This window comes from Rattus norvegicus, chromosome 4, assembly GCF_021556685.1.
Source record: "Rattus norvegicus strain SHRSP/BbbUtx chromosome 4, alternate assembly SHRSP_T2T, whole genome shotgun sequence".
NCBI classification, from domain to species: Eukaryota; Metazoa; Chordata; class Mammalia; order Rodentia; family Muridae; genus Rattus; species Rattus norvegicus.
The window spans coordinates 152,416,221-152,432,290 of record NC_141537.1 but is presented as its reverse complement, the minus strand read 5'-3'; the positions used below and the strand labels follow the sequence as shown (position 1 = coordinate 152,432,290).

General features: G+C 46.6%; 1 long non-coding RNA gene across 1 annotated transcript; it reads left to right on the top strand.

Annotated features, from left to right (window-relative positions):
- The first annotated feature begins 4,999 nt into the window (after positions 1-4,999).
- Positions 5,000-15,737, top strand: LOC147995035 (uncharacterized). Its single transcript, XR_015687268.1, has 5 exons — positions 5,000-5,411; positions 6,818-6,909; positions 10,021-10,520; positions 12,676-12,882; positions 14,929-15,737. It is a non-coding gene; the product is annotated as an uncharacterized LOC147995035 (long non-coding RNA).
- The last annotated feature ends 333 nt before the right edge of the window (positions 15,738-16,070 follow it).

Below are 16,070 nucleotides of genomic sequence, written 5' to 3'. Positions count from 1 at the left end.
ATACGTGTTTAAATTTTTGTTGTTCTTGTTAGAATATTCCACATGTTTTGTGGGGGTATATTTTGTAGAAAAGAATTACTTATTGTTTATCTGAGATGCAAGCTTACCTATATATCTTGTGTTTTGTTTATGATTAGTCTGACAGACCGACTTCAGGATCTATACTGTAAGAGATCCCCCTCCCTATGGGCTTTCCGCCCATTCAGAATCTGTGGATAGAAAGACACGAGAGGCATATTCTTGAATTGCCCATTTTCTCATTGAGGGGATATCTTGAGTTTTATCAAGTCAGGGATGCTAAATGGTAGTGTGTTGATACGATAGAAGATAGAAGAATGCCCTTTCTCTGTTCCGTTCCTGAAATTCAAGCAGACACTTGTCCTAGCCCTTCTTCTTCCCCTGAGCATCACCAGTGCCCCTCCTCCTCTAGTAGACATACAAACAGCCCAGGCACTGGCATCCTTTCTGATACAGGATGCATGGACTGAATGTGGGGAAGGAAAAGGTGATACCCAGAAAACAGCAGCACGTGAACGTGAACATATCCTGATTGAAAGCCAGGGAAGGGGCCAGGAATTCCTGGGAGTTGTGAAGACTAAGCCTGGTGCTTGCGCAGGTAGTCACTCCCCACCCCCACGTCAGAGAAACCAGAATTCTGTCCTCACTTGCTGTTCTTGCTTAGAGGGGGATCTTGTTCTCTGTCCTTCACTTCATGTCACTTTGTGGAATATCTGCGGTACACAGACTCCTCGGAGAACCTTTCAAGGCCAAGTTTGAAGATAGGTACCTCTGAGAGCCTGGCCCAGAAGATGGACTCTTGAATAAACTTTTCAGCACCTCTCAATCATTCACCTACCTAGCATGTGTCTTAGTTTTGCTTCATTTACTGTGACAAAATACTCCAATAAAATCCACTTAGAGGAGGAAGGGTCTTTTTGGCTTGGGGCTCCAGGTTAGAGTCCACCATGGTAGCGAAGTCCCAGCAGCAGTGGCTTGGGAAGCAGTCACTTTATATCCAGAGTGAAGAACAGTGGGGATAGAACAACAGCTCAGAATAGAATAATGCATGCTCAGCTTTCTCTCCCAGGTCCATTCACACCAGGGCCCACAAATGGCACTTTTAAAAATTCACAGTGGTCCTTCCCATCCCAATCAAAACCCAATTCCAAAAGGCTGTCGCAGGCATGCTCCTAACATAATGTGATGGAGACAATTCCATTAAGACTCTCTTCCCCGGTGCTTCTATATTGGGTTAGATTGACAGCAATGACTTCCACACCATCTCTCTATCCATTCATACACATATCCATGTACTCACCCAACCATCACCTATCCATCTATCCTTCTATTCACCATCTGTCTGCCCATCTACCCACCCACTTATCATTTCCTCGGTCCATCGTTTCTTCATTCACCCGTCACCTTCTCCTTTTACACCTTCATCAGTCCCCACCACCACCCACACCTCTATATCTGTCCACTTACCACTCCTTCCTAATGTCCTTACACTCATTCATAGCCAGTCAACGGTTCCACATGTCTAAGTCTCCATCTCCAACCACGTCTCCACTCCACTCATCCACTCACTCATCTACCCATCTACTTACCACTTTCTGGGTCTTTCTCTCCAACTCTTCCATACCAGTGACTTTACGTTGTTTTAAACTTAAAAGGCTCTCTCTGTGAATAAGATCTATGTCTTCTGCAACCCTGGCCCCAAAGCAAGGAATAAACAGGTCAGGGACTCCTAACTTGAAGGTCGCACAGCACAATAAGCCTTAGTCTTATGCAGATTAAAACCTTTACCTTTCATTTTGCTGAGGGACTAGTCCTCTCTGGAGGGCAGGAAGCAAGGCTGGGGATACCCACCCAGTGAGAGGAACGGTATCTGAATGTGTCTCCCTCCCTGGGTCCACCCCTTGGGTTTTCTCCATAAGTTAAAAATAAATAGAGAATAAAGAAAGAAACAAACCTTTACCTCTCTGTTTACCCTCTGCATTTAATGAACAGTTGTTAACATGACTGAAACCATCTGATGATTTTTACCAAATGGAAAAATCTCCCTACAGGGGCAATAAAATAAATATTCGGGACAGAGAGAGGCGGTCGTAAAAGGCATTACCCGGTTGTAAACAGAGGCGGGTTGCGGTGATCTATTACCCCGGCCTTGGCAGCTTTCAACAGTTCTGGGATTCCAGGAGGGGGATCTGACCCAAGGCAATATTTACTTCTGTGGCTTTTTCGGCAGGTCATTGTGGGTATAATTCTGTCGACCAGTTGACTGGAGTTGAGGTTTTGAGCAGGAAGCCAGAGCCCCAAGCACTCATAATTCAGGAAGAGTAAGGCACCCTTTCCAGGGTGTGCCAAGAAAAGCACAGGGTACTGTCCTGGCTGTCAAGGTGAGGGTCCCGCAGAACCAGGCCATTGTCAGTGGGATATACAGCTTGTTTGTACTTGGGCAGACAGTACTGATGGTTGACACATCTGTTGGCTGTATTTCAACCCGGAGGCCCGGCTGTGTTTGGTGTTCTACTGTGCAAATGCATGGTCATTTCGCACACTTTCACGCACAGTCTTAGACTCTTTAAGGATCCTTCACTCCAAAGGGAGTGAAGCTTAAACTCTCAAGGACAAGAATTATTCCCCAAGGACCAAACACTAAACTGATTCTTGAAGTGGCCACAGTCAGTAGCAGCCTCTGTAAAAGCGTCAGAGTGTCCAATGTTAGACAGAGCAAAATGACCATACTGATGGGCCACACAGTGCTGCATGCAGAAGCATGTTTATGCTGTCCTCTGAGGCAGCACGCAGACTCAGAGGGGAGCTGTGTCTCAGGAGTCAGTCTTGTAGCTTGGCTTGGGTCTTGGCTCTTAGCATTGACTTTAAGACCTACTCTTGGGTCAGTTTGCTACTAAGCCTGACCCACATGACAGGAAGAGAGAACTGACTTCTGAAAGCTGTCTTCTGACCTCCACATGTACACTGTGACTGTGCACATGTGTCCCCATAAAGAAGTAAATGTAGCTTAATTCTGTTTAACATTCCCTTCCTGTTCCATGGCCTGGCTGTCGAAATGTTTGGTCGTTGGTGGCTTTGGGTACAGCAGAGTAGACACTTGAAGCTACAGCCGAGTCCAGGATACACTTGTTGGTATGCATATGGGTCAGTGTATCACAGACAGGCCCTGCTCGGTGGTTAAGAGGCCAGTTTAGTAAACGTCAAGAAAAACTAAGAACAAATTGAGCCTGACGTTGCCTCAATCCGCTGAATAGTCAGTCAGCCATGGGGTCTGTAGTACATGGAAGCCTGGGCGGCAGGGACTAGAGTGGGCTAGGCCTGAAGTGTGGGACAGATTGAGTACCCAGGTAGGCCATGGCACCAGCGTCCACTGCTCTTTGTCTGCCAGAGCCTTCTAGAGCATCCTAGGCACAGTTTTCTAGGCGTCTGAAGATTGAGTCCCTCGCTCCTGCCCTTGCAGACCTGAGATGTTTGTGCCTAAACCTGGACACAGGTTTTTCAGGATGCAATGATTAAGAGAGGTTTCAGAGACTGGAGATGGGGCAGGGACTGTTGTTCGTCCCCCTGTGGTGGCTCTATAAACTCTTGGTATCCTGCAGAAGCGTGGGGATATCTGTTCTTGTTTCCCAACTCCCAGTTGACAGCTGCCTCAGGAGGCCGGACTTTTGTGCATTTATCTCTTCTAAGGGTATGTGGTGAGACAGAGTACTCAACTCTGTCTTTATATGAGAAATCTGAATCTCAAGGCTAGACCTGAGGGTGGTTGCCTGAGTAGAGGGGGCAGGAAAGTGAACTGAGTATCCGTCGTCTCTTGGAGTATGTGGTCCCTGAAGGCTGATGCATGGTTGGAGGTCTATAAGCAGAGAACGTTTTGACATTTCCTCCAGCATATCAGCCCTTAGCATGTTAGTCAGCTTTAGGTGGCTGCAAAAGATACCTGAGAAAATTATCTTCCAAAGCAAGACAGCCCTTAGGGGCTGAAGAGATAACTTAGCGGTTAAGAGTGCCCACTACTCACTCTCACAAAGGGTCCAAGTTTAGTTCCCAGAACCCATGTCAGGTGACTCACAATTACCTATAACTCAAGTTCCAGAGAAATTGTCACCTCTGCCCTCCATGGATATCTGGCACATATATGTGTATACATATACACACAAACATACACATGCACATACACGCATACAATTATATATACATATAATATGCATACACATTCACATATACATATACACGTACATATATATTGAAAAAAAGAAAACCACTTACTTTGACTCAGTTTTGAAAGTGACAGTTTATGGGCTGCTTCCCCTGTCATTTTGAGGAGGTGAAGAGGCAAGGCATGGTGACAGACAGTGCATGGCAGAGGAAGTCATATGGCTGGAAAGAGAAAGAGAGGAAAGAGACCCGAGTCTCACAATTCCCTTTAATGACTCACTAGCAAATGCCAGAAGACCTCTCCCTGGGCCTCACTTCCCTATATCCCTTCCTGAGAAGTAAGAATTACACATGGGATGTGAGTGATACATTTAAGAGGCTCACTAGCGTTCGGACATTGGTTGGAAAAGATTTCCTTCCAGCGGCCCCTATGGGCTCCTGTAGGCTTGCAAACCCCTAAGCCATCATATTGGGGCTGCTGGGGAGTTGTCCAGACAACCAGATCCTGGTCTGAGTCTCAGCGACTGGCCTCCTATAGTCCAGGAACACTTTATCGATGGCCAGCCCTCTACTCGTGTTGGAAAGGGGAGGAGTAGACAGAAGAAAGAAGGAAAAGCAACCTGGGGAGTTGCATTGAAGAGGCTGGGATGTGCACACAGCACTGGTCCTTAGGAAGAGGCCGCTGGACATACTTCCATGCCTCTATTCAGTCAGAGGGCGGGGCTGGCCTGCGGGTGCACTGCCACCGGCCCCTTCCTTTCCCAGGCTGTAGAAGTGAGACTCTCTTCTTGCTTTCCCCCCACCTAGCCAGGGCAGGTGTGTGCTTGCCCTAGAACACGTCTGGGGCCAGGAGGAAGAGCAGACTGTGAACAGCTGGACCAATTCTGGGAATGACCGAGGACCAAAGGAAAGAAAGGAACTTGTTTATTCAGGCGGAAATGCTTCGTGCGTGCAGAATTTGACCTCCATTCCCAGGGTGCCAGATGGTAGATGTGTTTAGTTCAGATGAGAGAAAGGAAGAAGAAACTGGATGGAAAAACCAATGATCAGGCTTCACGGAGGCCTGATTCTCAACTCAGACGGGGGCATAGTGTCTCTACTCAGCAGGAACACCCAACACGCCTGTGGGGGGAGCTATCTCTGTTCACCTGGACTGGGCAGCAGTATCCTGGCAGGACCAGACAGCTCTTCGGTGGATGCTCAGTCCAGTTTAGAGGAGGAGCACAGAGGAGAAAGAGGTACACTGGGAATCATGGCCGGCCTGAATTTTCTTCTCTCAAGACTTAGGCCCTAAGGATAGAGTTTGTATGGTCTAGAGCTACAAATCAGAGGTATTTCCAGGTCAGAATGGGTGTGGGTCTGGCACTCTCCACTCGGCAGCTTGGTTTCAGGAAAGGAGGTCAATATTGCACCAACCTGCATCCTAGTTCTGGGCTCTGGGCCCCCATAGATTATGCATTTTCTTCCATTGCATGTTCATTCTTACCGAGTCATAACTGCCATGTCTTACGTCCAAGAAATGAACACCAGGGCCTCTTGCCTGCTGTCTGTGTGCCCTGGATATATAAGGCTGTCACCAGGAGCTACCAGGGTCCTTACCTCTAACTTCCTTTTCTATGGTTAAGTGTTTTAGTCTGTAGTGCTCGATTGCTGTTAAAAGACACCAAGATGATTCTTAACAAAGAAAGTGTTTAATTAGGAACTTGCTTACAGTTTCAAAGGCTCAGACCATTGTCAGTCAGGGCAGGGAGAATAGCAGGAGTTATGTCCTGAGAGGAGAGAAAAGGAGAGTGAGATTACATCTGGTTTGAGATTTTGAAACCTCAAAGCCCACCCCTGGTGACGCATTTCCTCCAGCAAAACCACACCTCCTAATCCTTCTACCAAAGAGTTCCACTCCCTGGTGGCTAAGCATTAAAATATGGGAGCAGATGGAGCCATTCTTATTCAAACCACCACAGTGAAGGTACACTCCCGATTCAGGAGTGTCTTGAAATATTTGTTCTGCCCTTCTAAAGGGTTCTATGGCTTGAATCTTGAATGTCTCCCTAAAGCCTGTATATTAAAGGGTTGATCCCCAAAGTGCTGCCTCTGAGAGGTGGCACATCTAGGAGGAGAGAGTTAGTGGGAGCAAATTAGGTCACTGGGGTCATTGGAGAGTTACTGGAACCTTCGTTACTCCTTTCTGTTTGCTTCCCAAGTGCATGAGTCTTTCTCCATCAAAATACCTCTGTTATCATAGACCTAACGTAACAGAACCAACTGTCCATGGATTGAAGCCTCTGAGATCATGGACCAGATAAACCTTTTCTCCTTATAAATTGTCATGGACATTTTGCCATAGTGACAAATGCTGATAAACACACGAGGCTACTAGAAGTTCTGGTGAATGACACATCTGATACAGCTTTTGTGTAAAAGTTCAAATGTATAGTTGAAGCACTCGGAATCCTTTCCTGCCTCCAGGAGCAGAAAGGGAGCCTATCACAGGGCAGAAGAAGGGACCCATCTGACAACCAGAGGTGAACAAGTCATCTCACCTCCCTTTGACAAGAAAAGTAGGCAAGGTCAGGGACTATGTTATTAGCAAGTAGAAAGGGAAATTTTGGCTTAATTGGCAACTACCACTCCCCATTTCTTCCAGCTGCCTGCATACCATCAGGCAGAACAGAAGAGGCCTCTTTGCATGACTGGCTGCCTCTCAGGCAAGGACTCAGGATCTTGAACTATACCATGGTATGTATACTCCCCAGAGAGGAGACCAGGCTGTAGGGGCAGCAGTAAGAACATGATGAAGAACTGATGAAGGAGGTTTATTTCAGTTAATTGTCACAGGCTAAGGATTTTAAAAGTAGAATTGAAATAGATGAAGGGAGATATTTGGGGAGCAGAGAAATGAGTATAAAACCTGGGGTCATGTTGGAAACAATAGAGAGCATATTTAGGGGGAGTATGAGAAGTAACGGTAAGGCCAAGCTGGTCACAGAACCATCAGACTAGAGAACAAGGAGGCACTTGTCGGGCCTCACTCCACTGTTTCCCTGGTCTGGATGGTGCCTAAGCAGGACCTAGGTGTCCAGTCTGTTCTTTCATATTTGTCCCAGACAGTCACTGGCTTTACTGATGAGGACAATCCCCCAAAGCACTGTCAGCCTCACTGGGCTCAAGCTACACGGCAGGTGCTGTAATCTTTTCTGTGCAGTGGGCCTGGCCGCTTTCTTATCCAAGTTGTTTATAGAGATAGCATAGGTGTCCTGTAAGCTCTTGCTCATGGTGGCTGGACCTTAGTGCCACCCTGCTGTTCTCTCCAGATACCCTTCCTATCTCATTCCATCAACTGAGCCTGGGGAAGATGTCCAGGGTGGTCCAAGCCTGGCCCGGTGGACTGCATCTGGGAAGGTGGCTTAATTCAGGAGAGACTAAGCAACGTATCAGTTTTAACATGTGGCTTGTTTATTTGTGATTTTTTTCTGGATCACTCAAAAGGAAGGAAGGAAGGAATGAGGATCAGGCAGAAGGGACCTTGGACTGTGACAGTCTTGAGAATTGTGCTAGCTGGCCCTGAGAGAGCTCCAGCTCCTAGGAATCTGACTGTGATTATACACAGTGTAGCAGCTACATTAGGAGAGAGGAGCAAGGACCTCCCTCCCATTGAGATCAAGGCAGACTCATACCATCCAGGTCTGCTGTGCCCCAGAAGAATGCTAGGGGGCAGTCCCTTGAGATGCACAATCTTCTGCACCTACTCTGATGGGTTGGTCGTTGAATGTTGTTGTCCAGTGATGAACAGGGATCATAGGCAAGGTTGCATTCAGATGGAGGGACATCTGATAGAGCAGCCAACAGTGGCTTCAAGGTGAGGCAAGCCCGGTATTTTGGAGAAACTTGTCTTTCAGGTCAGTAGAAACTTGGATGAAACTTTCTCTTATCTCAACTTAGCCTTACCAGATTATGCCTCAACAGAGGTCTGTGCTAGCAGAGATGTCCAGCCAGTGAAGGCACCAGATGATTTGAAAGAATTCTTGCATATAATTGGCTCACATATGGGTGGCCAGCCTGTGTGGACAGGGCTTTGGTGACATCTCAGGATGCTCAATGGAATTTCATGGGTCATTGTGGATTTGCCAGTCTTAAGTGACTTTTGAGAAACTTTTATCATGGAAACAGCAATAAAAATTCCACCAGCTTGCTGGAGCAGAGTGTGTACAAACCTTTTGCAAGGCGTTTTGTATTAGCCAAACATTTTTACAGTCAGAAGTGACTAAAACTCAACCGAATTAACTCGGGCCGTGGTTGAGGAAGAATTTATTAGTTCTCATAAATAAACCAGAGAAAGGAAGGCAGGGGAGGGTGGGCTGGCCCCGGGGGAGTCCAGATCGCCCACTCCTCCATCATGCAAGGGAGAAGGAAACCCATTGCAGCTATTGACAGCATCCGGAGGGAGGGACTGCCCACTAGCATCCTTCTGGGATACAGAAGACCTGGGTAGTGTGATCCTGGCTTAGTCTTAATGGGAGGGAGGTCCTTGCTTCCTTTTCTGACTGTAGCTGCTGGACTGTGTATAAGCATAGTCAGAAATAAGACTTGATTGCTTGTTGAGAAATACTAGACAACTTGACAGAAGCGTAGACAGTTGACCGATAACAGTTGATAGGTAACTCCAGGTTATGGTATGGTTCTGCTGTATCCCTAATCAGCCTTGTAGGCTGGTCTCCCTGAGGAAGATTCTAAGAGAAAGAAAGGAGTCAGTGACATTTCTCTAGGCCCTGCCATTTGGGCTCCTTCTCAAGTTTAACCCGTTTCTCTTCAGACCGGACTTTAAAGTAAAATGCCCAAGTGTTACACATTTTTCTTTTGAAAGACCAGGTTTCTTGAAAATTCCTGAGTTGACACTCAAAATTCCACAAAATTAAAAACATACATTCATCAGGATGAAATGTGCAAAACCCTTCAAAACCTCCCCACTGCACTCAGCAGAGAACCCAGGGGAATTGGCCAGTGTAGGGCCTGGCACTTGGCCAGCTCCAGAATCCCACCCAAGCACTGGAAGCTGGCCATCAGCAGCTTGGGGGTGGTACCATCCCCTGTCCCTTACTGTGCTTACCCCACACCTTAGAAAGGTACCTGGGGCACAGGCAGAAGCAGTGTTGTCTTTCCTCTGATTCCAGATCCCTGGGTTCTGGAATTCCAATCCTCTCTCCCAGATCTCATAGGATGGCACCCACCACATCATTCATCACTGGCGTTCGTAGCCACCGTCCCAAGTCCATAATGGGCCATCCTCTTCCAAACTTGTGTGGTATCTTCAATGTATAAAACGCTGAACCACTGAAGGGGTTGAAGTTAGGAAAACTGAACTTGTACTATGCACTAGCATGCTCTATGGAAATAGTACTTATTTACTGCAATTGACCCAGAACACACTGGGTCAGGGAGGCAGCTGCATCGTCATTTGTTAATCTAAGGGGGAAAAAAAAACAGGCTCAGGAGCCATCTGAGATGTGCCTAACCCCTATGGACGAGATGCTAGACCCGTAAGTCCTGCTGCCAGTCTATCAGGTAGCTCTTCCTGTGGAGTCATTTCACACCTTGAGCAAGCACCGCATTTACCAACGCGGCTGAGTGAAGCCCTTGGCTGCCAGCCGATTATGTCAGTGTGAAACTTGTAAACGGAGAAGCCCTTGCCCTTGGAGGTGTCCTGATGCTTACTGTTGAAGCTGGTCACTATTCAGGGGACATGGGCGACAAGGGCATGCATTTGAAGGGCATCCCTCTGGGATAGAGAGGCATAGGGATTCCTGGCTTTTTATCCTGTGCTCCTAAAGTAGTTGCTGTTTTTATCTGCAGGCAAGTGCGGATTTTTCTAAACAAGACTCTGACCCTGAAGCTCAAGAGCAACAAAGAGACCTCATTCTACCCCCTACCCCCTCCAGACTCACAATCCAAATGCAAAGTACTGACGGCCTTCTTAGGACTCAATCCTCAGAGGTAACACCAGGACCTGGTGCTCACTAAATTAACCTGAAACGGTCACAAGGAGAGAGATTAGTAACCTGGGACAAGAAAGGGTCAGAGATGAGACGTGCCCTGACATATTCATTGCTGTCAGCCTTGACCCAGAGTGCTGTAAAAATAGCAGAAGCTGGTCCCCAAGCCTTGGTCTTGGTTGTAATGGGCAGCATGAGTACCAGCGGCAAAAAGTCGACTCTGGCTACCAAGATCTCAGAAGCCCCGCCCCCTTGTGGACCTGTAAACAGAGACTGCCGAGACAATGCAGGTGCCAGACTGGTCTCCATCCCTAGTGACAGATGCTCTTTCAAGGAAGGCTGGCTCACTTGCACTTCAAGGTAGATATTTCTGTTTGTTTCCTCCCCAAAGACAAAGCAAGGAAAGCCCCGCCCCCTTCTGTGTTCCATGCTTCTCAAGGTCTGTTAGTAAGGATCCCAGGGCCAACCCAGAAAACATAGCCCACCTCACTGTGCACCAGGGCCAGAGAGCTGTGTTGTGGGAGGGGGTGTGTTTCAGCCGTTCGTTTCCTAAATTCATACCAGATGAGTTCCAGAAGATTAAAGTTATTGCAATAAGCCCCAGGGAGCCAATCATGCTCTGCCTTATAACCTTCTTGGTTTACGGTGTCATTCACACAAATCGCTTTCTACGGGGTCTTGAGGAGACACGGAGCCTGTGGAGTTAACAAGGGGTTCAGATGATTCCTGAGTGAAGCCTTTTGCTGCATGGGGATTAAGCTCAACCAGGTCTCAAGAAAACAGTTTAGAGAGCTGACAGCAAGGTAGGCCTGGATGGAGTGCTGGATCTGGCCTGTGTCTCCTTGTCTGTCTGTCACAGCTAGGACAAGTATCCGGGAACAAAGATGTACCTCCCTAGTGTTGTAGCTCCCTGGAGTCCCCCATTTGCCTAAGGTATGATGGTTTTGGGGTGGTCATTGTCTAAAGCTTGATTTAAAAAAAAAAAAAGACAAATATTAGCATTTTCTCTAGGCTCTGCCCAGCAGTTACCTAGCAACAGGTAAGTTGCTCACCTATAAAAGGACTAAGTTTCTCTTTCTCCCTCCCCCTCCCATCCCCCTCCTTGTCCCCTGTCTCTCTCTGTCTCTCTTCTTTCTCCATCTGCTCTCCCATTCTCTCTTCCTCACACATCCCCAGCTAGCCAGCCTCTTTCTTCCTCTCTTCCTCTCTTCTCTCTCTTTCTGTCCTCCTCTGTCTCCCTTTCTCTGCCTCTACGCCCTCCTCTAGGTCCCCTACCCTTCCCAAATAAGCTCCCTTTCATACTAAGCCTGTTTCATGGCTTAATTGTTCAGGGGTTGTGGGTCAAGATGCCCCATCCTGCTGCTGCAGTTTCACAAAATGCAACACTAAATGCCAGAAAACACACACTGGATAAGTCATGAACCGAGAGCTCTGGCAAAGAATTTTTGTTTTGCCCTTTGATGCTGCTCTCATGTTTTTGAATTTTACACTGCCCCCCCCACGCCCTCAAAGTGCCCCTTGGAAACAGGATAAATCTTCCCAGTTCTCACTTCCTGCATTCAGTGTCCTCAGGACCTGGACAACCTCCAGTGACTCCCTGCCTGACCCAGGGAAAGTTCTCTCCCTGACACACTGGAGGACACCCTCACCCTCCAGAATCCCAGTGCTCCTGTTCCTTAGCACCTCAGACTAGGTAGCCCTTACCTCTACTTTCTAGAAAATTCTGAAGTGAGGAAGGTTGGGAACACACCAAAGAGCGAGCCAGCAGTGTCTCCTCCTTACCCTGGCCTTTCTATTTGACCATCCAGATCCCGATTCTAACTTCCGGGACTCTGAAGCTGAAGGTGCTGCTCGTGGGGTGCCCCACGATGGTGTCCACACCCCTCCGCAGGAGGCTCCATTGTGCTTGTGAGCCTGAGAAGTAGCATTGTTTTTTTCCTCTGAGATCTCAGCTTCACTTGGGTCAGTGACAGAGTAGGATGCTGGAGGTATCCAGCAACAGGAGAACGGCTCTTGTAAGGGTCTGAGAATCACTGAAAGAAGACCCGAGACTCGAACAGTATGCAACGACAGAGCGCTTATTCTGTAGAAAGAGCCAGCAGGCAGGGTCAACCTTCCAGACAAAATGTAGGGGACTATGAGGGAAGCTCGCAGGTCCTTTTTAAGGCCAGTTAGGGCCTTTCCAGGTGTGGTTAGGTCACCTTCATCAGGATTGGTTGAGCTTATAGTATGGGATATTTGTATACTTCTGATTGGTTAGTACCTTGATGGAGAGAGGGTTACTTTATAGGGACGGTTTGTATCTGCAAGCCCCTGGCCAGATGTCAGGCAGTTGCTGATTGGCTGCCCTTTTGCAGCAGTTTGTCTGAGAAGCCTGGGCTGTGTGTTCTAAAACGGAGTAAGTTACCTCCTCTGACTCTAAACTCTCAGTTCTCACTTTGTCCTTCTTTTCAATGCTAATATTTAGGCCAATGCACTGACAAAGTGCTGCTTTCCATTTTGATTTCCATGTCAGTCCTGCAGAACCAACACAGGGCCCTTGTCCCTCACCTCCACCCAATGGGCCATGCTGCGAGGCAGCTTTTGAATGCTCCCGGAAGGCTGAGCAGGCTGTGTGCTTTGTGGCTCTCACCGACACTTTGAATTGGTTTCCACTTCAGGCACTCCTGTCCCCTGGGCTTCCTGGGGCCTTTCGCCTGTTCTTAAAAAGTGGGCACTTCAGGTTGGTACTCATGAGTACATTTGTATGATTCTGTTTCTTTTATTATTCCTGTTTGGATGTGGTTGTTTGTGCTTTTCGTCACTGTCTGTCTCCCTCTTTGTCTGTCTCTCTGTCTGTCCGTCGTTCTCTCTCTTTCCTTTCCTTGCTCTTACTGTTTTTCTACATAATGGTTCTGCTCTATCATCTATCTATCTATCTATCTATCTATCTATCTATCTATCTATCTATCTATCTATCTATCTATCTATCTATCTTCCTCTCTTTCCCTGTCTTCCATATCTTGTCTCTGTTCTCATGTTCCTGGCTTACTTTGTTTTTCCTGAGTGGGCTAATGGATGTTTCCTCTCTCCTTCCTAACCAAAGGACACATTTCATACATTCCTCTTATCTTTTAATTTTCACTATTTTATCTCCACTGGTACTAATTTTAAAAATACTTATAATTCTGTAATTAAATTTTGCACACTTGTGTTCATGAGAATACATCATGTGTGGAGGTCCGAGTACAAGTTCCAAAGGCCGGATCTCTTCCTCCACTACATGGGCTCCAGAGACACAATTCGTGGTAATTAGGGTTTGCAAAACACACCTTTACAGTCTAGGCTATTGTGTCAGCCAGAATTCTTAATTCATATTTCTGTGTGTGTGTGTTCATATTCATGACCAATTTTTTCTACAGAAAAAGCTGCTTTAACAATATCTAAAGATGCTGTTGGTTGTGTTGCTTTTAAGGAAGCATCATGAATAATTTAATACTTTCTCTTTGACTAAAGTATTGCTTAGGAAAGGATTTCTAATATTCCAAATATTGTTCTTTGTTATTATTGCAATGATTAAACTGTAATTATTTTTTAGTATATTGATGTTAAACATGGCATTTTCTGTCCCTTTTTGTCTCTCTTTTGAACTTAATGTTTCCTACATGAAGTAAAACGAATACAGCGGACAGAAGAAAAGAATGCAGACACGTTGGCTAGAAGGCATGGAGACACTTGCGTATAGGCAATCATGTCTACATAAAAGTGTGTGTGTGCTGTGTATGGGATACATTCAATTAGTGCTTTTATTTAGGCTGTCTCTGTTTTGTCTTTGCCTTTTAGAAGGGGAAGTTCACATGGTTGAGCGAGAGGTTAAGATCCCTCACAGTTGCGCGTGTCTTGCCAAAGACTTTAAATGCTGTCCTTCTTGCTTACTGGGTAAAGGCCCTTGAAAACGGCATATTTGAGTTGATATTAAAATTGGGACAACAGAGAGGGATGCAGTCTAGTCCCCTTTTGATCCTGACTGTAATCGTGTGAGCTACTCAGCTCTGCTCTGTGTTTATGTGGAGTGAGCTCGATTACTTTCTCTTCATTGTGCTTCCAAACTCCAGGCGCTCCTGTAGTTTAACTGCATATATTTTAGGGTGCAGATGACTAAAATGGAGTTCTGACCAACAGCCTTAGCTTTGTGGATAGGATTCTTGCACTGGCAGCTCTTGTCTGAAGAACGTGTTAGAGGCCCAGCTTCGTGGGTTTTTTGTGTTGCTTGCTCAGTCGTTTAACTCTTTTCCATGTTTTGAAGCATGGTTTGTGTTTTTTCACGTCAAAACCCAAACCCATCACCAGTAATCTAGAAAGCTGGAAGTTCTGTGTGTGTGTGTGTGTGTGTGTGTGTGTGTGTGTGTGTGTGTGTGCTGTATTTTTGCAGTGTTGAGACTGAACTCAGTGCCTTGCACATGTTAGACAAATGCTCTACTACCGAGCTCGCTCTCTCTCTCTCTCTCTCTCTCTCTCTCTCTCTCTCTCTCTCTCTCTCTCCCCAGAGCTGTTAGACAAGGTCTCACATTGTACCCAGGTTAGGCTCTATGAGATTCTTCTTCCTCTGTCTCCCGAGCTTTGAGATTTTGGTATTGTTGGACTTTTATGTTATTGTATAACTTCAAAAGTTAGACATTAGACATATTACAGAGCCGTAACATCTGGGATGTTATGAGACTTCAGACTGGAGAACTGCTTTTGGGTCAAGAGCTTTTGGCTTCAGAGTTCTGTTTGTTTTTGTCCTCAGTGGTTTCCTATGACCTCTTGCAATGGCCGTGCATCAGCTTCTCACATGGGAATTTGTCTTAGCTCATTCTGACCAGAACTGGCTGGAAGAGCTGATGGGATTTGCTGTCCACCCAACTGAATGGGCTTCACCGAGACACGGAGAGTGCCCTCCTTCAGCCAACAATAGTACACTGGCTGACTTCCTTTCAACTCTGATTCAATGTGCAAATGTTAGGAGACGGTTGCCTGAGTCCTGCCTTCTCAGGAACAACCTCCATCTTGCTGGCAGAGCCAAAACTGAGTGTGTGTGCCCAGGCCCAGGATCTAACCCCGAGCCTGCTTCTTCAGGTGTTTCATGTGTGTCTGTTAAACAGTGAAGAGTGGACACCATGCAGCTTGCCTAATCTTTTGTACCCTCATCAGTCTGAATTGAAGTCCAGGAGGGAACTTGATGGCAAACGCTGAATCAAGGACCTTGAAACCAAGTGACTTGGATAAGATCCAGTCACCAACATTTACTTCCTTGTTCAACCCCTTGTGTCAAAATAGGATTGGACAGTGTTACAGCCCACCCTGTTCCCTCTCGCTTTGGGGTTCCATCCTTTAAAACGGATGGACAATTTCTCTTCAGGGTTGCAGGTCAGCTCCCAAGTCTGTTCTGCAGTCCCGATCAGTCGGTAGCAGCCTATGTGTAACAGCATTTTGCTGTCTGCTTACATACTTACTAAGACAAACATGCAAAGGCATAGTAGGCTCAAGTCTGTGCTGTTGTCCCTGACTGGTCATATTTTTGCTGCTTAACTCAAATAAATGTCTTGTCTTGCTGGACTCTTGTGACTGCTTGGGTAGTTTTGGTTTTTCAAACCCAACACAGTCTCAGTTGGTTTGTAGCTAAGGGTTAGTTTTCACAATCTAGGATGTTCCTACTTCCACATAGAAGGTTGTTATTTTTGTTTGTGGTGAGAACCTTGTTATATGTGAGAACTTACTGGGTAGGAGGTACCATCTTCCCTTACCTCCAGATCTGTCTGTCTGATCCAGGAGTAGCTCTTTGAAACAGGAGTACACAGATTCCCTGCTCTTCTGTGACTTGGCTTTCAAGTACCTGTAGTTAACTGCCATCCAGAAATACCAAGTGGAAGATACCAGACGTCAGGGGCA